We start from the raw sequence: 22198 nt of genomic DNA, 5'->3' as shown, positions 1-22198 counted from the left end.
GCTCAGCCGGCAGGGAGAGCGCGGCGCTCCGGCGGCTGCCGGTGGCCGGCGGGAGGCGGCGGGACCGGGTGTAGCAGGAGCTGCGAGACTCCCCGGCGAGGGGTGGCCGGCGGTGCAGGAGGCTCCGGTCAAGGAGGTGCGGCGCGCCCGGGAGGAGGAGGCACGGGCAAGGAGGCTCGTGCACACGGCGGCGGCTGCAGCCCGGGCGGCGGCCGGATGGGCCTCGGCGGGCCGCGCGTGGGCTCGGGCGGGCCGGCGGCGCTGGGGAGGAGAGAGAGAGCAGGTGGAAGGCGGCTAGGGTTTCGGGCGCGGAAAACGAGGCAGGATTAGGGGGAGGTTGTCCGAAAATTAGAAGGGGTCTATATATAGACAAACGGGGGGCTCGGTTAACCGGAATCGCACTCCGGATCCAACCGCGGGGTCGGATTCGGTCGATTCCGAACGCGGGTATGGGTACGCGGCCGTGTAGGGTGGTTTACCGGAGACGAGAGGGAGAACGGGCGGCGCGGCACGTATTTTTAAAACACCGAAAAACGTCCGATGGTAGACCGAATACGGTGCCGCTACGGTCGACCGTTCGGGTACCAAACGGTCTCCGATCGCGACGAAATTCGACAGGCGGCCTAGCTGTATGTAATCGCGACCGCGTGCCAAGTTTCACCTCGATCAGCGAAAGTTTTAAACGCACTTTAAAAACAGGGTTTCGACGGTGACGCGGGCGTGTGCGTGTGCGGTCGGACTCAGAACGGGCAACGACGAGGACCGGCAACTACTAGCGGATGCAAGTTTTGAAAACGGGCGGCAACGGAGACGCCGATGCAATGTAGATGATGCGCCTGATGCAATGATGATGCGGCAACTGAAAATACCCACACGACGAAAACGGAAAGAAAAGGGGAAGCTTCTGGAACGTCGGCATCGGGCTGTCACAGATATGGCCGACGATGTGATGTGATATATTGGATGTATGAGATGATCATGTTGTAATAGTTAATATCGACTTGCACGTCGATCGTATGGCAACCGGCAGGAGCCATAGGGTTGTCTTTAAACTAATGTTTGTGCTTGCAGATGCGTTTACTATATTGCTAGGGTGTAGTTTTAGTAGTAATAGCATGAGTGGCAGGACAACCCCGATGGAGACACGTTGATGGAGATCATGGTGTGGCGTCAGTGACAATAAGATCATGCCGGTGCTTTGACGATGGAGCTCAAGAAGCACGTGATGATGGCCATATCATGTCACTTATGAATTGCATGTGATGTTAATCCTTTCATGCACCTTTTTTTTGCTTAGAACGACAGTAGCATTATGAGGTGATCTCTCACTAAAATTTCAAGACGAAATTGTGTTCTCCCCGACTGTGCACCGTTGCTACAGTCCGTCGTTTCGAGACACCACGTGATGATCGGGTGTGATAGACTCAACGTTCACATACAACGGGTGCAAAACAGTTGCACACGCGGAACACTCGGGTTAAGCTTGACGAGCCTAGCATGTGCAGACATGGCCTCGGAACACATGAGACCGAAAGGTCGATCATGAATCATATAGTTGATATGATTAGCATAGGGATGCTTACCACTGAAACTATCCTCAACTCATGTGATGATCGGACTTGAGCTAGTGGAATTGGATCATGAACCACTCAAATGACTAGAAAGATGTACTTTTTGAGTGGGAGTTTAGCAAGTAATTTGATTAGTTAAACTCTAATTATCTTGAACATAGTCTAAGTCCACTTTGAATATATTTGTGTTGTAGATCAATGGCTCAAGCGATAGTCACCCTGAATTTATTATGTTCCTAGAGAAAGCTAAGTTGAAAGATGATGGAAGCAACTTTGTAGACTCGGCTCGTAATCTTAAGTTGCTCCTACAAGCTGGGAAGAAGGATTATGTCCTTAATGCTGCGCTAGGAGATGAACCAGCCGCTACGGCTGACCAAGATGTTAAGAACGCTTGGTTAACACATAAGGAGGACTACTCAGTAGTTCAATGTGCAGTCTTGTATGGCTTAGAGTCGGGACTTCAACGTCGCTTTGAGCGTCATGGAGCATATGAGATGTTCCAGGAGTTGAAGTTTATCTTTTAGAAGAACGCCCGGATCGAGAGGTATGAGACCTCTGATAAATTCTATGCTTGCAAGATGGAGGAGAATTCATTTGTTAGTGAACATGTGCTCAAAATGTCTGGGTACTCAAACCGTCTAGCTGAGCTGGGGATTGAACTCCCGCAAGAGGCTATCACTGACAGAATTCTTCAATCACTGCTGCCAAGCTATAAGGGCTTTGTGTTGAACTATAACATGCAAGGGATGAACAAGTCACCTGGCGAGTTATTCGCGATGCTGAAAGTCGCAGAGTCAGAAGTCCATAAAGAGCATCAAATGTTGATGGTGAATAAGACCACTAGTTTCAAGAGAAACGGCAAAGGAAAGAAGGGTAATTCGAAGAAGAGCGGCAAGCCTGTTGCCAATCCGACGAAGAAACCCAAAGGTGGACCTAAGCCTGAAACGGAGTGCTATTATTGCAAGGGTATGGGTCACTGGAAGCGCAACTGCCCCAAGTATCTGGCTGATAAGAAGGCGGCCAAAGAAAAATCAGGTATATTTGATATACATGTTATTGATGTGTACTTAACCAGCTCTCGTAGTAGTGCGTGGGTATTCGATATCGGTTCTGTTGCTCATATTTGCAACCCAAAACAGGAACTGCGGAATAAGCGAAGGCTCGCGAAGGATGAAGTGACGATGCGCGTGGGAAATGGTTCCAAGGTTGATGCAATCGTCGTCGGCACAGTTTCACTTCAGTTACCATCAGGATTAGTTATGAACTTAAATAATTGTTATTTAGTGCCTGCGTTAAGCATGAACATTATATCTGGATCTTCTTTATTGCAAGACGGTTTCTTGTTTAAGTCAGAGAATAATGATTGTTCTATTTCTATGAGTAATATCTTTTATCGTCATGCACCCAATGTGAGAGGATTTTTCATATTGAATCTTGATAGTGATAATACACATATACATAACACTGAGACCAAAAGAGTTAGAGTTAACAATGATAGCGCCATGTTTTTATGGCACTGCCGCTTAAGTCATATTGGTGTAAAGCACATGAAGAAACTCCATACCGATGGACTTTTGGAGTCAGTTGACTTTGATTCACTTGACACGTGCGAACCATGCCTCATGGGCAAGATGACTAAAACTCCATTCTCCGGAACAATGGAGCGTGCAAGTGACTTGTTGGAAATCATACATACCGATGTGTGTGGTCCATGAGTGTGGAGGCACGCGGCGGATATCGTTATTTTCTCACCTTCACTGACGATTTGAGTAGATATGGTTATGTCTACTTGATGAAGCACAAGTATGAAACATTTGAAAAGTTCAAGCAATTTCAGAGTGAAGTTGAAAATCATCGTAACAAGAAGATCAAGTTCCTACAGTCTGATCGTGGGGGTGAATATCTGAGTTTCGAGTTTGGTGCTCACTTAAGACAATATGGAATTGTTTCATAGTTGACACCGCCTGAAACACCACAACGTAATGGTGTGTCCGAACATCGTAATCGTACTTTATTAGAGATGGTGCGATCTATGATGTCTCTTACCGATTTGCCGTTATCGTTTTGGGGTTATGCATTAGAAACAGCTGCATTCACTTTAAATAGGGCACCATCAAAATCCGTTGATACGACACCATACGAACTGTGGTATGGCAAAAGACCAAAGTTGTCGTTTCTTAAAGTTTGGGGATGTGATGCTTATGTCAAAAAGCTTCAGCCTGAAAAGCTGGAACCCAAAGCGAAAAGGTGCGTCTTTATAGGTTACCCAAAAGAGACAGTTGGGTATACCTTCTATCTCAAATCCGAGGGCAAAGTGTTTGTTGCTAACAACGGAGCTTTTCTCGAGAAGGAGTTTCTCTCGAGATAATTGAGTGGGAGGAAGATAGAACTTGATGAGGTTGTCGAACCTCTCATCCCTCTGGATGGTGGCGCGGGGCAAGGGGAAACCCCTGTCGTTGCGATGCCGGTTGAGGAGGAAGTTAATGATGATGATCATGAAACTCCGGATCAAGTTCCTCTCAAACATCGCAGGTCGACGAGACCGCATACTACTCCAGAGTGGTACGGTAATCCCGTCTTATCAATTATGTTGTTGGACAACAATGAGCCTGCGAATTATGAAGAAGCAATGGTGGGCCCGGATTCCAACAAATGGCTGGAGGCCATGAAGTCCGAGATAGGATCTATGTATGAAAACAAAGTGTGGACTTTGGAAGTACTACCTGAAGGCCGCAAGGCTATTCAGAACAAATGGATCTTTAAGAAGAAGACTGACGATGACGGTAATGTGACCGTTTATAAAGCTCGACTTGTGGCAAAGGGTTTTTCACAAGTTCAAGGGATTGACTACGATGAGACATTCTCACCCGTAGGGATGCTTAAGTCTGTCCGAATCATGTTAGCAATAGCTGCATTTTTCGATTATGAAATCTGGCAGATGGATGTCAAAACGGCGTTCCTTAACGGTTTCATTAAGGAAGAGTTGTATATGATGCAACTCGAAGGTTTTGTCGATCCTAAAAATGCTAACAAAGTGTGCAAGCTCCAGCGATCCATTTATGGACTGGTGCAAGCATCTCGGAGTTGGAATAAATGCTTTGATGAGGTGATCAAAGCATTTGGGTTTATACAAGTGGTTGGAGAATCTTGTATTTACAAGAAAGTTAGTGGGAGCTCTGCGGCGTTTCTAATATTATCTGTGGATAACATATTGCTGATTGGAAACAACGTGGAGTTTTTGGAGAGCATAAAGGATTACTTGAATAAAAGTTTCTCTATGAAAGACCTAGGAGAAGCTGCTTACATTCTAGGCATAAAAATCTATAGGGATAGATCAAAACGCCTGATAGGACTTTCACAAAGCACATACCTTGATAAAGTTTTGAAGAGGTTCAAAATGGAACAGTCAAAGAAGGGGTTCTTGCCAGTTTTACAAGGTACGAGATTGAGTAAGACTCAGTGCCCAGCAACTGATAAAGATAGAGAGCATATGAGCACCGTCCCCTATGCTTCAGCCATAGGTTCTATCATGTATGCAATGTTGTGCACTAGACCGGATGTTAGCCTGGCCATAAGTATGGCAGGAAGGTTCCAGAGTAATCCAGGAGTGGATCACTGGACGGTGGTCAAGAATATCCTGAAGTACCTGAAAAGGACTAAGGAGATGTTTCTCGTGTATGGAGGTGACGAAGAGCTCGTCGTAAAAGGTTACGTCGGTGCAAGATTTGACACAGATCCGGACGACTCTAAGTAGCAGACCGGATACGTATTTATTCTTAATGGGGGCGCGGTAAGCTGGTGCAGTTCCAAGCAAAGTGTCGTAGCTGATTCTACATGTGAAGCGCAGTACATGGCTGCCTCAGAGGCAGCTAAGGAGGGTGTCTGGATGAAGCAGTTCATGACGGATCTTGGAGTGGTGTCGAGCGCACTGAATCCAATAACACTGTGTTCTGACAACACGGGTGCCATTGCCTTAGCAAAGGAACCACGGTTTCACAAGAAGACCAGACACATCAAACGACGCTTCAACCTCATCCGCGACTACGTCGAGGAGGAGGACGTAAATATATGCAAAGTGCACACGGATCTGAATGTGGCAGACCCGCTGACTAAACCCCTTCCACGGGCAAAGCATGATCAACACCAGAACTGTATGGGTGTTAGATTTATTACAACGTAATTCGCATGGCGATGTGAGGACTAGATTATTGACTCTAGTGCAAGTTGGAGACTGTTGGAATTATACCCTAGAGGCAATGATAAATAAGTTATTATTATAATTCATGTATCAAGATAATCGTTTATTATCCATGCTATAATTGTGTTGAATGAAGACTTATATACATGTGTGGATACATAGACAAAACACTGTCCCTAGCAAGCCTCTAGTTGGCTAGCCAGTTGATCAAGGATAGTCAGGGTCTTCTGACTATGTACAAGGTGTTGTTGCTTGATAACTGGATCACATCATTGGGTGAATCATGTGATGGACTAGACCCAACCTAATAGACGTAGCATGTTGATTGTGTCATTTTGTTTCTACTGTTTTCTGTGTGTCAAGTATTTATTCCAATGACCATGAGATCATATAACTCACTGACACCGGAGGAATACTTTCTGTGTATCAAACGTCACAACGTAACTGGGTGACTATAAAGATGCTCTATAGGTATCTCCGAAGGTGTCCGTTGAGTTAGTATGGATCAAGACTGGGATTTGTCACTCCGTGTGACGGAGAGGTATCTCGGGGCCCACTCGGTATTACAACATCGCACACAAGCCTTGCAAGCAATGTGACTTAGTGTAAGTCACGGGATCTTGTATTACGGAACGAGTAAAGAGACTTGCCGGGAAATGAGATTGAAATAGGTATGCGGATACTGACGATCGAATCTCGGGCATGTAACATACCGAAGGACAAAGGGAATGACACACGGGATTATATGAATCCTTGGCACTAAGGTTCAAACGATAAGATCTTCGTAGAATATGTAGGATCCAATATGGGCATCCTGGTCCCGCTATTGGATATTGACCAAGGAGTCCCTCGGGTCATGTCTACATAGTTCTCAAACCCGTAGGGTCTGCACACTTAAGGTTCGACGTTGTTTTATGCGTATTTGAGTTATATGGTTGGTTACCGAATGTTGTTCGGAGTCCCGGATGAGATCACGGATGTCACGAGGGTTTCTGGAATGGTCCGGAGACGAAGATTGATATATAGGATGACCTCATTTGATTACCGGAAAGTTTTTGGCATTACCGGGAATGTACTGGGAGTGACGAATGGGTTCCAGATGTTCACCGGGGGGGCAGCCCACCCCGGGAAGCCCATAGGACTTAGGGGTGCTGCACCAGCCCTTAGTGGGCTGGTGGGTGACTGGCACTCTCTGGCAATAGCTAGATGAATGCTGATTTTGTGACAACAAACCTTCCCTTGCAATGGCACCAGAAGAATGCTACTAGCACTCCCTAGCAATGAAACTAGAAAAATGTTGTTGACGGCCCACCAGTGCGTGGGTTCGCAGCAGTTTTCGAGGGTAGAGTATTCAACCCAAATTTGTTGGTTCGCACGACGGGAGGTGAGAGAATACTCTCAAGTATTAGCAGCTGAATTTGTCAGATTCAACCACACCTGAAAGATTAGTATCTGCAAGCAAAGTAGTAACAGCAAAGTAGCAAGTAACGGCAGTGGCAAGGAACAGCAGTAGTGATAGCACTAGCAAGTGGCAACAGTAGCAAGCGACATTAGTAGCAACAGTAGCAGCAGAGCAAGACAAGTAACAACAGTAGCAACAGTAGTAACAGCAGCAGTAGGACAAACTCATAGGCAATGGGTCGGTGATTTGTTTGGATGATATTCATCATGCAACAGTTATAACACGGAGAGATATTTGGCTAGCTCCCGTTCATCAATGTGATGTAGGCATGCATTTCGCGTGTCATCATACGTGCTTAGGGAAAAGAACTTGCATGACATTTATTGTCCATCCGTCCCGTGGCAGCGGGGTCCAAAAGGAAACTACGGGATATTAAGGTTCTCCTTTTAATAAAGAACCGGACCAACGCATTAGCACTTGGTGAACACATGAACTCCTCAAACTATGGTCATCACCGGGAGTGGTTCCGGTTATTGTCACTCCGGGGTTGCCGGATCATAACACATAGTAGGTAACTACAACTTGCAAGATCGGATCTAAAACACACATATACTGGTGACAACATAATAATTTCAGATGTGAAATCATGGCACTCGGGCCCTAGTGACAAGCATTAAGCATGGCAAAGTAGTAGCAACATCAATCTTAGAACATAGTGGATACTAGGGATCAATCCCCGTCAAAACTAACTCGATTACATGATAGATCTCATCCTACTCATCACCGCCCAGCGATCCTACGAATAGATTACTCACGAACGACGAAGAGCTTCATGGAATTGGAGAGGGAAAAAGGTTGATGATGATGATGGCGACGATTTCCCTTCTCCGGAGCCCAAGACGGACTCTAGATCTGCCCTCCAGATGAAGAACGGGTGGTGGCGGCGGCTCCGTATCGCAAACGAGATGAAAACTTCTCTTTTTATTTTTGCTAGGACGAAAGGGGACTTATAGACCTGAGGTTGGGGGCGGCAGAGCTGTGTGGGCCCCACAAGCCTGCCCACCGCCACCAGCGGGTGGTGGCGGAGCCAGGGCTTGTGGCCCACTGGCCGACCCCTTCAGGTGGAACTTGGCGCAGATATTTTTCTTATTTTCCAAAACTGCTCCCCGTAAATTTTCAGGACGTTTGGAGAACTTTGATTTCTGCACAAAAATAACACCAAGGCAATTCTGCTGAAAACAGCGTCAGTCCAGGTTAGTTCCATTCAAATCATGCAAATTAGAGTCCAAAGCAAGGGCAAAAGAGTTTGGAAAAGTAGATACGATGGAGACGTATCAACTCCCCCAAGCTTAAAACATTGCTTGTCCTCAAGCAACTCAGTTGACAAACTGAGAGAGAAAGAAAAACTTTGACAAACTCTGTTTGATCTTGTTGTTGCAACTATGTCTAACTCATAACCAGAATTTCAGCAAGATCACAAGTTAACCACATAAGCAAATGACACAAAGGTCTCACGGTAAACTAATATCAATGGCATAAACAGCTAACGAGCAAATAATAATGAGTTTCAAATACCAACACTTCAATCAAAACAAGCATGAAGCAATATGAATAGGTGGTATCTCGCTAGCTCCTTCTGAGACCGCAAAACATAAATGCAGAGCACTTTCAAAGATCAAGGGCTGACTAAACATTGTAATTCATAGCAACGAAGATCCAGTCATAGTCGTACTCAATATCAATCAAAAGCAAAGCATAAAATGACAGAGGTGCTCTCTAATTGGTGCTTATAAAAGAGGAGGATGACTCAACAGGAAAATAAATAGACAGGCCCTTCGCAGAAGGAAGCATTGATTTGCAGAGGTGCCAGAGCTCAAGCTTTGAAAACAGAGATAATAATTTTGGGTGGCATGTTTCATTGTCAACGCAATGACCAAGAGTTCTCAATATCTTCCATGCTACTCATGCTATAGGCGGTTCCCAAACAGAAAAGTACAGTTTTAACTCCCCCACCACCAATCAATCACACTCCACGGCTAACCGAATCCTCGGGTACCGTCCATGCTAACATCAATCCGGGGGGAGTCTTGTTTTACAGTTATGTTTTCGATTTAAGCGTGGAACTAGGCATTCCAATTACCGGCCCCTTTCTCGTGAATGACAGTGAATAAACACATGTCGAGGATAACACTCCTAGCATGGAAGATACCAATAGCCCCCTGTCACCACATGAGCGGTTCGTGCATGCAAAACAGATTATTTCTTGAAGGTTTAGAGAGTGGCACATGCAAATTTACTTGGAACGGCACGTAGATACCGCAAATAGGTAGGTATGGTGGACTCTCATGAAAAAAAATTGGGTTTATGGAAGTGGATGCACAAGCAGTATTCCGCTTAGTACAAGTGAAGGCTAGCAAAAGACTGGGAAGCGACCAACTAGAGAGCGACAACAGTCATCAAGATGCAATGAGTTTGACTAACATTAAATGCAAGCATGAACAGGATATAAATCACCATGAACACGAACATCATAGAGAATATGTTGATTTTGTTTCAACTACATGCATGAACATGCGCCAAGTCAAGCCACTTGAAACATTCAAAGGAGAATACCATCCTATCATACTACATCATAGTCATCTCAAAATCTATGTTGGCATTCAAGACAAACCATTATAAGCTCTCAGCTAAATAAGCATGGCATCAGAAACTATGATCTCTAAGTTGTCATTGCAAACATTGTTCTCTCACAACAAAGCTAAGTCCGGGTGGACAAGCTAGTCATATTTACAAAAACAAAATAGATAGAGTTCATACCAGCTTTTCAGTCTCAGTCACTTCATCATATATCATCATTATTGCCTTTCATTTGCACGATCGAACGATGCGAACGATAATAAGAGTGCTCGTGCATTGGACTAAGCTAAATCTGCAGGCAAACACAAAGGAGAAGACAAAGTAATATGGCTCCTTGAAAGCTAAACAGGTAGGCATGCAAGAACCACTAAACATTGTAACCAATATCTTCTACCTTGACACAAAGAAAAAGAAAACTATTTACACGGGAAAGCTCCCAACAAGCAAAAGAAAGAAAAATCTTTTTGGGTTTTCTCAAAAGGACACAAAACAAGAAAACAAGAAAACGAAAATAAACTAGCATGGATAATACAGTGGCAAAGTGTAAACACCAGCTAACAGAGTGAAAGCATAAGCATGAATGTAAAGTCGGTGAGAACACGTACTCCCCCAAGCTTAGGCTTTTGGCCTAGCTTGGTCTACTCCCAAGGTGGGAAATAACCAGCTCCAGGATACTCCGGAGCAGACTGTGGATGCCACTGTTGTGTGAGCTCCTCTGGCTCCCACTGATAAACTGGCGTCTGGTACTCGACTGGCGGCTCGGGCACGGGTGCCTATGGTTGGGCCAAGCCCCAATATGTGTAGATATCCACGGGCATAATAGTGTACCTCCCTGCATGAAGATCAAACAAATAAGGAGCAGGCAAAGTAATAGTCTCTCGAGTATCCTGACTAAATACCAAGTTATAAATCATCCGTCTACTAGCATCTCTATCCAGAAAATCATGGTGAACCATGCTGTCATAATCCAGATATTTCTCACGGAGAAGCATCTCTCCTTCCTCTCCCAATCTAATGGGTATCTCAAAGTGTCTGGCAAGACGGGTAGCATAGATACCTCCATAGACAACACCTTTACAACGGTTCAGGTTCAACCGTTGAGCTACTATAGCACCCAAGCTATAAGTCTTATCGTTATAAAGGCCTTCGTGCAAAACCGCAAGGTCTGGAGAACTAAGTGATCCAGCCTCCCCACGGCCAATCAAACATTTTCCCACAAATAATGAGAAGTACCGAAGCAAAGGAAAATGTATGTGTCGTGGGTATAAGCCTGACAGTAGATGTGTAGCGTACGAATGAGATGGGCAGAGTCCTAGCTACGGCGAGGTTGTATGAGTTCAGGCCCCTCTACGGTGGAGGTAATGGCCCTACGTCTCAGTGCTCTCGGAGCTTGTTACTGAGTGTAATATGGAGTACAATGTTTTGCTAACCCCTTGACCAGTGGGGGAGGGCGGCTTATATAGAGTGCGCTGCCCTCCACAACGGTTCTGACTCAGGGGTGGAGTAGTGGCGATTGAATGCATACGTTACAGGTAACGTATGCTCTAAATGCTAATAAACGCACCCGGAAACGTACGGCAGTTTCCCTCCACAGAGGTTACGACGTACCGAGTGTATCCAATCGGTTGGCCTGGTGCCATCCAAATGCTAGCCTCCGAGTGGATGATTCCGGGCATGTTACCGACTGGATGATGGGGACTCCTTAATTCAGTCGGGGTTGACTTAAGGTCCTATCCTTTATGTGGGGTAGTCCTTGGGTAGGACATGTAGGGCAGGCCTATGACCCTACCCTAGGACTATGACCCCATCAGTATGCTAGCAGTTCTAGCGCGAGACACTCCTCTCTCCTCTCCAACAGCAATAGAACCAATGAAATCCTCTAAGTCCCGTGGACGAGGGTCACGGATATCCCCAACATAAGGTAATTTGCATACATTGCAAAAATCCTGCAGTGTCATGCACTCGGGGACATCGTATATCATGAACTCAACCATGGGAGGATTCTTCCTCGGATAAAAGTTGAAGTTTTGAGCGAAAATATTGGTGAGGAGGAGGTATTGTGAGCACTTATCTTCAACGAACGCAGTAAGACCTGCGTTCTCCACCAAGTAATAAAAGTCTTCATAAAGTCCGGCGGCGTGCAAAAATTCATCACTTGTCCACTCGCACGCTCGAACTTCTGTGACTCGAGGGACTACATACTTGGGGTGGTTCTTCTCATCCTCCTTGGGGTTACGGCTTGAAGAGCCTCTCAAGAACCTCCTCATCTTTTCCTTTTTCTAGCTCTGAAAAATTCTGAAATTTTTAGAGACTTCAAAAGAAAAGTGAACAAGGATCAACCCAACTTGTAGCAACTACTCCTACTAGTGCCTAGAGACTGTATCACGCGCTAAAACTACTTGGAACCAGCTAAAGTCAACATTTCTAGCTCAAGAACAGGGTCACGAAGGTAGCAAGAATACGCGAAGGATAAAGCACTAGAGCAAAAACTAATTGGACCAATGGAGGAGTCACTTACCAAGGAGTAATTTCCCCAAAACGGTTCGGAGAATGGTGCTTTGAGCAAGGAGATCGAAAATCACAGCCAAATGAGCAATCACACGGGTTTGAGCTGCGAAACAATTTTTTCTGAAGGTGGAAGAAGAGGCTGGGAGCTGGAATGAGTGGAGGGGGTGCCTGTGGGCCCCAGGAGCTTGCACTCCGCCACCAGGGGGTAGGTGGCGGTGGCAGGGCTTGTGGCCCACTGGTCTGGCCCCCAGGCCAGCTCTCAGTCCCAGAAATTTTCAAAAATTCCAGAAAAAATCATACTAAATTTTCAGGACCATCGGAGAACTTTTATTTTAGAGGTATTTTTCTCCGGGACGCTAAAACAGAAAACAGGAAAAGCTAAACTAAATCTATCATTTTTCTTCTAAGCAAAAGAAAATGAAGGCTTAAAAACAGAGGTATGTGACTCTTTGATTCATCCGTTTCATGGTCATCGAAAGAAATCCGTCGATGGGGTTGATCAAGTCCTCATCACAAAACCTTCTCGAATCGCAAGAGAGAACGGAGAATTTTCGAATAGCCACTAAGTCACCTCAATGGGGATATGTATCTCCCCAGCAAGCAAATCATACTTCGTTAGCATTGATGCAATGTACTTGATATCGTTTCTTCGGAAAGTGCACTGTGTGCTCATTATCGTTGACATGGAAAGTGACATTGCCTTTGTTGCAATCTATAACAGCCCATGCAGTGTTTAAAAAGGGTCTTCCGAGGATGACAGCCATGGCATCGTCATCGGGAATATCCAAGATAACAAAGTCTGTTAAGATAGTGGTGTTAGCAACCACAACAGGCACATCCTCGCAAATGCCGATAGGGAAAGCAGTTGATTTGTCGGCCATTTGCAGAGAAATTTCAGTTACGCTCGCCGAATCTTTAGATCCTGCCTGCTACGTCTTCCTCGCCACCCCCTGCGCACCTACGCTCCTTCCTCCTCCTCTTCCTCGAGGACTCGCCGTCGCCTCCATGACCAAGGGTCAGACCAGCAAGATGGAGGCGAGGAAGAAGAAGAACAAGGCGGCGGCTGCTCAACGGCGGCAGCGGCCGCTACCGGCGGGGTGGATCCAAGGAGATTTCCTCCCCTCCACGGTGACGGAGGGGGACCTGCTGGAGCTGGTGGAGCACGGCATGCTCGTGCATAAGTCCTGGAGGCTGCCAGCGGACGACGAGGTCCAGCCGGCGCCACGGGAGGGGGAGCGCGTCTTGCTCCTCAGCCATGTTCACAGAGGTTTTTCTCTTCCTCCGCATCCCTTCTTCAAAGGCATCATGAACCACTTTGGTGCTCAACTCCATCACTTCCCTCCGAATGCCATCGCCCATCTTTCTGCCTTCATTGTTTTGTGCGAGTGCTTTATTGGTTGCCCTCCCCATTGGGGTTTATTCAAACACATCTTCTCCGCCCGCTCCAAAACCATAAAACGTCTTAGTCAGTCGGACGACAAGACACATCTCCTCCAGCTCTGTGGGGGTTTAGGGTTCCAGAAGAAGAGTCGGAGCAGCTACCCTGCTCTCCAGTTGAGCGAGTCGGTTAGGAACTGGTAGTCGACGTGGTTCTACTGCCAGGACATAGCCTGTCCGAACGCGTCGACTGGGCTGCCTCCGTTTGTTGGGGCATAGTTTATGCCTAAGTAATTTTGGTGATTGATGACAGTACCGTACAGGACTAACCGTGTGTGTTAAGGTTTCAGATAGCACACGTCAACGGCACAAGACGACATGTCTCCTCTCTCCTGGAACGGAAGCACGGCGCTCTCTACGATTCTCTTTATTTGAGTCATAGGAAAGCCATACTATTAAGAGGGGATCCGTAGTGGAAAGGTTTGGGTGGAATCTATCTTTACACACGCACACTTCACATTCTCCCTTTCCTTATCTTTGGAGCGGCCCTCGCCTATTCGTTTTGAGTATCTCTGCAAAATGGTCCCAAGCGGTAGTACCGCTGGACTGCTAGCGGTAGTACCGCTACGGTAGTACCGCCCCTGGTCAGCGGTAGTACCGCTCCAGGTGTTGTGTTCCACCTACCTAGCAGTAGTTCGTGGACGGACCCTTTTGCGAAGACTTTCTCGGCGGTAGTAGTGTTTGTGCACTACCAAGGGGCCAGCAGTAGTACCGCTGGTGTCAGCGGTAGTACCGCTGGAGGCCCAGCGGTAGTACCGCTGCATCCAGCGGTAGTACCGCCAGGCAGCGGTAGTACCGCTCCTGTTCAGCGGTAGTACCGCTGGAGCTCGGGCAGAGAGTGGGAAAACGGTCTGAATTTTCCCCCCACTATATAAAGGGTTCTTCTAGCTAAGGAACCCTATCTCTTACCTCTCTAAGCTCCATTGTTGCTCCACAAGCTCAAAAGTGCCCGATCTCTCTCCCTAGCCAATCAAACTTGTTGATTCTTTAGGGATTGGTTGAGAAGGCCTAGATCCACACTTCCACCAAGAGAAAAGTTGATTCCCCCACCAATCCCTTGCGGATCTTGTTACTATTGGGTGTTTGAGCATCCTAGACGGTTGAGGTCACCTCGAAGCCATATTCCATTGTGGTGAAGCTTCGTGGTTTAGTTGGGAGCCTCCAAGCTTTGTGTGGAGTTGCCCCAACCTTGTTTGTAAAGGTTCGGTCGCCGCCTTCAAGGGCACCTATAGTGGAATCACGGTACCTTGCATCGTGCGAGTGCGTGAGGAGAATACGGTGGCCTTAGTGGCTTTTTGGGGAGCATTGTGCCTCCACACCGCTCCAACGGAGACGTACTTCCTGTCAAAGGGAAGGAACTTCGGTAACACATCCTCGTCTCCATCGGTTCCACTTGTGGTTATCTCTATCCTTTACTTTGTATTTGCTTTTGCTTGTGACTATATCTTAGTTGTCTTAATAGCTCTCATTGTTAGATTCTATAGGGTTCACCTCATTGTCATATTATTTGTGAACCCGTATAGTGTTTACCTTAACTTGCTAAGATTAATCAAAAAGTGGTCGTTGTCTATTCACCCCCCCCTCTAGCCAACCATATCGATCCTTTCAATTGGTATCAGAGCCACGTCTCTTTATTAAGGGTTTAACCACCCGAAGAATATGGAAGGCAGAGAGGAAGTTAACCATGGGCAACCCGAGGACATGGACTTGACTTCGGTCACAAGGGACGACTTGAATACGGCTATGGCAGCCCTCAAGACGTCCTTGACGAGCGAAGTCAAAACCATGCTTAAAGAATTAATTGAGGGTCTTAAAAGTTCACCCGAACCGGCTTTAGTGGTTAAACCCACCATTTCTGATTCGGAGGCCAACTCCTCTAAGGAAGCGGCTAAAGGTATGCGACCGGCTTCACCTCACGAAAAGGATGGGACTGGAACATATGCCTCAGTTCCACCTCCCATGGCCTATGGAGGACCCGTTCTCGCACCTCGTCTTAATCCTGTTGGTCCTCCTCCTAAACTTGTGAAAGGTGACTTTGCTAACTGGGTATTTTCTATTAAGTCTCATTTGAATCACAGCTCAACAAACTTGTGGAGAATTATCGAGCAAGGATATTATCCCCATGACCCAAGCAACCTCACTCCAAGAGAAGATGCAAAAATCAATATAATCACTCTGCGTTGTTTATTCTCCAGTCTGTTGTGCCACCTGAAGATCTTCCCCACTTACGTCCCTTCACATTGGCCAAGGATTGTTGGGAGCATATTATGGTGTTGTACAAGGGAAGCTCAAGTATTCAACGATCCAACTATGAAGTGATACTTGATAAGGCTGATGAGTTTGTGATGAAGGAAGACGAGGACCCTCGTGATCTCTATCGGAGGGTGACTGCTATTGCTGTGGCACTAAAGGATCGTGGGAGTAAGGATGTGGATGATACATGGGTCAAGCGCAAGTTTCTCAAAGCCATCATGCCTTTCAATAAAGCCATGTCATCTGTCATTCGTCAGCGACCAGACTTCCACTCCTTGTCTTCCAGTGAAGTGTTGGATGAGTTCATTGCAATGTCAATCATGAACGAAACAGCCGACAATGCACTTGCTCGTGTCCGATCAAAAACCACTTCACCCAACCTTGCGTTGAAAGCAAGAGCAGTGCTTGAAGAAGAAGAAGAAGATGAGGAAGAAGAGAGCTGCCCTGAAGACACAAAGTATGCTTATCATGAGCACATGGCTCTTGCATCACGGCAATTCTGGGGAAATAAAAGGAACTCAAGACCCACCTTCACCAAGAACAACTCAAGTGGATTCAAACCCAAACAAAGAGTAAGGACATGTTACAACTGTGGCAACGTGAGTCACTTCGTGGCAGAATGTCCCTATGAGAAAAGGGAAGACAACGGAGGCAAGCTCATTCGCAAAGACAAAACCAAATCATTTCCAATCAAGAACAACTTTGTGAAGAAACCTCACCCAAAAGGGATGGTGGCCCTGGAGGAGTATCCTTTTGATGATGATGGTGATGATGATGATACAGTGGCAACGGCAACTGTTGCTATTGCCACTACTTCTTCCCAGAAGGTGTCTCTCTTCAACGCCCCCAACGAGAACCACATCACCAAGTGCCTCATGGCAAAAGGTACCAATCAGGTAACTCCCATCATTAAGACCAACATTGCTTCTGCTCCTTCATTGTTAAATTATGTAGAAGATAGTGATGTTGGAGAACTTAATGAGCATGATCTTGATAAGTTTCTATGCACTATTAAGGGAGAACCCAAGAAGCACTTTGTTGCTCTCTTGGAACAACTGGGTGAGGCCACTGACCTCATTGAGTCTCATGAGGAGACCATATCCGAGCTTCAGGGACATAGCCGTGACTATGCCGATGAAATTGCTGAATTGTCTAGTGCTCTAGAAGAAGAGCGCACTCTTCGTTTGGCTCTTGAGGAGTCATATAACGATGACTGCGCTAAAATGCAAAAGAAACTAGATCATGATGTTGTTCTTACTCGCATGCTTAAATCTGAAAAATATGCACTTGAGGTTGGCCGTGACAGACTCAAAGAAGAGTTTGACATACTTGACAAGGCCCACAAAGCCTTGAAAGGTGTTCATTTCTCTCTGAAAGATTCCCATGATCAACTCCAAGCAAAGCTTACCAAGGAGATCTCTACTTGTCCTCCCTTTGTGTTAATTGATAATACTTGTGCATCTAACCCCTGTTGTGAGCATGTTCATCTTGTGGAGGAAAATGACAAGTTAAAGGAGAAACTTGAGAAGGGCCTTGTGGCATGCAGACAAGGTGAGAAGAGTCTGAACGATCTCTTGAGCACCCAAAAGGGTGTTGTAGGAAAGGAAGGACTTGGACTTACCTCCAAGTCAAAAGGTAAAAGGAAGAACAAGGACAAACGATCTCTCACCCTCATGGACATCTTTGTCAAAGAGGGTGAGGGGACTCAGAAGGTGAACAGGAACAAGGTGGACTATGGGAACCCCAAGAAGGGCAAAACCGCTCCTACTAACACAGCCGACAAACTCAATTCTTCTTATGTGTTATGTTGTGCTAGTGATGGGCATGTTTATGCCAGATTTGTTGGTTCCTACGATGAAGATATTGAATGGGCTATCTGGGTTCCTAAGACCCTTGTCTCTAACATGAAAGGACCCATTAAAAAATGGGTACCTAAAACCAAGCCTTGATCTATTGCAGGAGTTTGCTTACGGTGGGGTGTCATGGTTGCTCGATAGTGGAGCAACAAATCATATGACCGGAAGCAAGGACTTAGTGGTGGATGTGCATCCTTCTCCATCTATGCCCACCCATGTCCAATTCGCCGATGCATCCTCGTCAAAGGTATTGGGATTTGGTAAGGTGGTCGTCTCTCAAGATTTATCTATTGAGAAGGTCATGCTTGTTGAGTCACTTGCCTACAACTTACTTTCGGTTCGTCAACTTGCAATCATGGGTTTTTCCACATTCTTTAATATTGACACTGTGGTCCTCCTAAGGAGCAAGACTCTTAAAGTAGCCTATGTTGGACATGTCAAAAATGGTCTCTATGTGGTGAACTTCTCAAAGCGACCCACTAAGACTGCGACATGTTTAATGGCTAAAGTTGACGTGGGCTGGCTTTGGCATCGCCGTTTAGCTCATCTCAATATGAGATATTTGCAAAGTCTTCTGACAGGGGACCATGTTCGTGGACTAAAAAATGTGAGCTTTGCTAAAGATCGTGTTTGCAGTGCTTGCATTGAAGGAAAGATTCATGAAACTGCTCATCGTCCAACAACTCTTATCTACACTAAGAGGCCATTGGAACTTCTCCATATGGATCTGTTTGGTCCTCCAACATTTGATAGTCTTGGAGGCAGAAAATATTGCTTAGTGATTGTTGACGACTACTCAAGATATACCTGGGTATATTTCTTCAAAAGGAAGAGTGAAACTCAACAAACGGTCATCAACTTTGCTAATGAAGCGCAACGTCAACATGAAGCAAAGATCTTGATGATTAGGAGTGACAACGGCACCGAATTCAAGAACTACACCCTAGATGAGTTTCTAGGTGATGAGGGAATAAAGCACCAATATTCTGCACCATATACCCCTCAGCAAAACGGCGTGGCAGAAAGGAAGAACCGGACCTTGATAGACGCTGCAAGAACAATGATGACAGAATTCAAATCTCCATACAACTTCTGGGCAGAGGCCATCAACACAGCATGTCATGCGTCCAATCGGCTCTACATCCGCAAAGGCTTGAACAAGACTCCGTATGAGATTCTAACTGGAAACAAACCCAATCTCAAGTACTTCCGGGTATTCGGTTGTAAGTGTTTCATTCTCAAAAAGGGAGCACGGTTAGCTAAATTTGATTCTAAAGCACATGAGGGTATCTTTGTTGGTTATGCTACAAACTCTCATGCTTACCGTGTCCTCAACAAGTCCACCGGACTAATTGAGGAGACGTGTAACGTAGAGTTTGACGAAAATAATGGCTCCCAAGTGGAGCAAAGTGGTCTTTGTGATATAGGTGATGAAATTCCTCCCAAAGCCATAAGAAGAATGGGGATTGGTCAAATACTCCCCATTGAGGAACCCCTTGTGGCCGAAGGAGAAGAACAATGCTCTACTCAAGTGGAGCCATCACCCCCACAAGCCCCACACGCTTCCGATGAACAAAGAGAAGACTGTCAACAAGTTGATCAAGCTCACGGTCAAGATCAATTGCCTAACAATGGTGATGTGCCCCATGATATTCAAGCTCTACTCCAAGACCCCAAACCAGCACAAGATCAAGATCAAGAGCAACCACTAATACAAGATCAAACTAGTGCACCTGCTCAAGTCGAAGGACAAGATGATCAGGAGACTGTCTCACAATTCCCGTCTGGAGCTCCAACAACCGGCTCAAGATGCAAGGGCAAACAAAAGAAACAAGTCGATGCTCCTCCGTTATCTAATGAAGAACTCTTGGAGCATCGAGCAGTCAAGAATGCGAACAAGCTGAGAGCCAAGTCACATCTTATGAAGAATGTTCTTGGCAGTTTAAAAAGGGGAGTAACTATTCACTTTGGTCATGCTGCTATTAAGTACCTTATGGAGAAGAAGGACGCTAAGCCTAGGCTGATCAGATGGGTTCTCCTGCTACAGGAATTTGATTTGCACGTCGTTGACCGAAAGGGTGCTGATAACCCTGTAGCAGATAACTTGTCTAGGCTAGAGAATGTCCTTGATGACCCACTACCTATTGATGACAGCTTTCCTGATGAGCAATTAAATGTCATCCGCACTTCACATAGTGCACCGTGGTGTGCAGATTATGCAAACTATATCGTAGACAAATACATACCACCCAGTTTCACCTATCAGCAAAAGAAGAAATTCTTCTTTGATTTGAGACACTACTTTTGGGATGATCCTCACCTTTATAAGGAAGGAGTAGATGGTGTTATTAGACGTTCTGTGCCTGGACATGAACAGGGACAGATCTTGCAGAAGTGTCATTCCGAAGCCTACGGAGGACACCATGCTGGTGATAGAACTGCCCATAAGGTATTGCAATCAGGTTTCTATTGGCCCACTCTCTTCAAGGATGCCCGTAAGTTTGTCTTGTCTTGTGACGAATGCCAAAGAATAGGGAACATCAGTAAGCGTCAAGAGATGCCTATGAACTATTCACTTGTCATTGAACCATTTGATGTATGGGGCTTTGATTATATGGGACCCTTTCCAAGTTCCAATAGGTACACTCACATCTTAGTTGCTGTGGATTACGTTACTAAGTGGGTAGAGGCTATCCCCACTAAAAATGTTGATCACCACACCTCTATTAAGATGCTTAAAGAAGTCATTTTCCCAAGATTTGGAGTCCCTAGATACTTGATGACTGATGGCGGTTCACACTTCATTCATGGTGTTTTCCGCAAGATGCTAGCTAAGTATTATGTCAACCATAGAGTTGCATCTACTTATCATCCTCGGTCTAGTGTTCAAGTTGAGTTGAGTAATAGGGAGATCAAGTTGATCCTGCAAAAGACCATCAATAGATCTTGAAAGAACTGGTCTAGCAAACTTGACGATGCACTATGGGCTTATAGGACTGCTTATAAGAATCCCATGGGCATGTCACCATATAAAATGGTTTACGGTAAAGCCTGTCATTTACCTCTTGAGATGGAACACAAAGCTTATTGGGCAATCATAGAGCTCAACTTTGATTTCAAACTTGCCGGTGAGAAGCGGTTGTTTGATATCAGCTCGTTAGATGAATGGAGAGCCCAGGCATATGAGAATGCCAGGTTGTTCAAGGAAAAGGTTAAGAGATGGCACGACAAACGAATACAGAAACGAGAGTTCAATGTAGGTGATTATGTCTTGCTTTACAATTCTCGTTTGAGATTCTTTGCAGGCAAGCTTCTCTCTAAATGGGAAGGTCCCTATGTTATCGAGGAAGTATATCATTCCGGTGCCATCAAAATCAATAACACGGAAGGAAATTTTCCTAGAGTGGTAAATGGGCAAAGAATCAAGCATTACATCTCTGGTACTCCCATAAATGTTGAGACCAATATCATCAATGTCATAACTCCAGAGGAGTACATAAGGGATGTTTATCAGCCTGTTTCGGACCTTGAAAATGAAGATGTATCTGTTTCGGTAAGAAATTGGACTCCGATGCTTTTCCAATAGGAAATTTCTTCCGTTTTGGAATTTTTGGAAAAATAGAAAAATAAAAAGCAGTCTGGAGAGCGAACGAGGCGGCCACAAGCCCTGCCACCGCCCCCTACCCCCTGGTGAAGGAGGGCAAGCTTGTGGGCACCTCGTGTGCCTCCCGGACTCCATTTTCTTGCGGAGGACTCCTTCTGGCCCGGAAAAAATCAATATATAGTCGCCCGAAGGTTTTGATCTCCGTATCGCGCAGTTTTCCTGTGTTTTCGTTTCGAGCTTGTTGTCTGCCGCAAATTTAGAGCAAAGATGTCTCAGGAATCTGTTGGGGAGAATGATCTTCACCAATTTCATGAGGAAGTAGATGCTGATATGAAAAGAGTAGAAGTCACGGAAGCCAGGGACCAAGCTAAGGAGAAAACCCAAGCTAGGGAGGAGGTTCAACCTATGTTCAACATTGAAGACGTTGAAGGGGTAGACTTTCTCCAACCCTTCCTCCACGTGCTGTCTCCATCCTTGATTGAACTCTTGAGGTTTTGCGAATAAACTCGTGCTCGCAATATTTCCCTTTCTCGTAAAGTTGTTTTGCTGGAAAACCATGTCACATATCTCAAAGGTATAAATCAAAGATTGATAGCTCTCTTGGAATCAAAGGCGACAACAACTCCACCACCATCACCACCGAAGGAAGGCAACTAAGCATTGGTATGGGCAATCCCCTTGGCTTCTGCCAAGCTTGGGGGAGTTGCCCTGGTATCGTATCACCTTTATATC

Source organism: Hordeum vulgare, chromosome 5H (genome assembly GCF_904849725.1).
Source record: "Hordeum vulgare subsp. vulgare chromosome 5H, MorexV3_pseudomolecules_assembly, whole genome shotgun sequence".
In the NCBI taxonomy this organism is placed as follows: Eukaryota; Viridiplantae; Streptophyta; class Magnoliopsida; order Poales; family Poaceae; genus Hordeum; species Hordeum vulgare.
Note: the sequence above shows the minus strand (reverse complement) of the source record.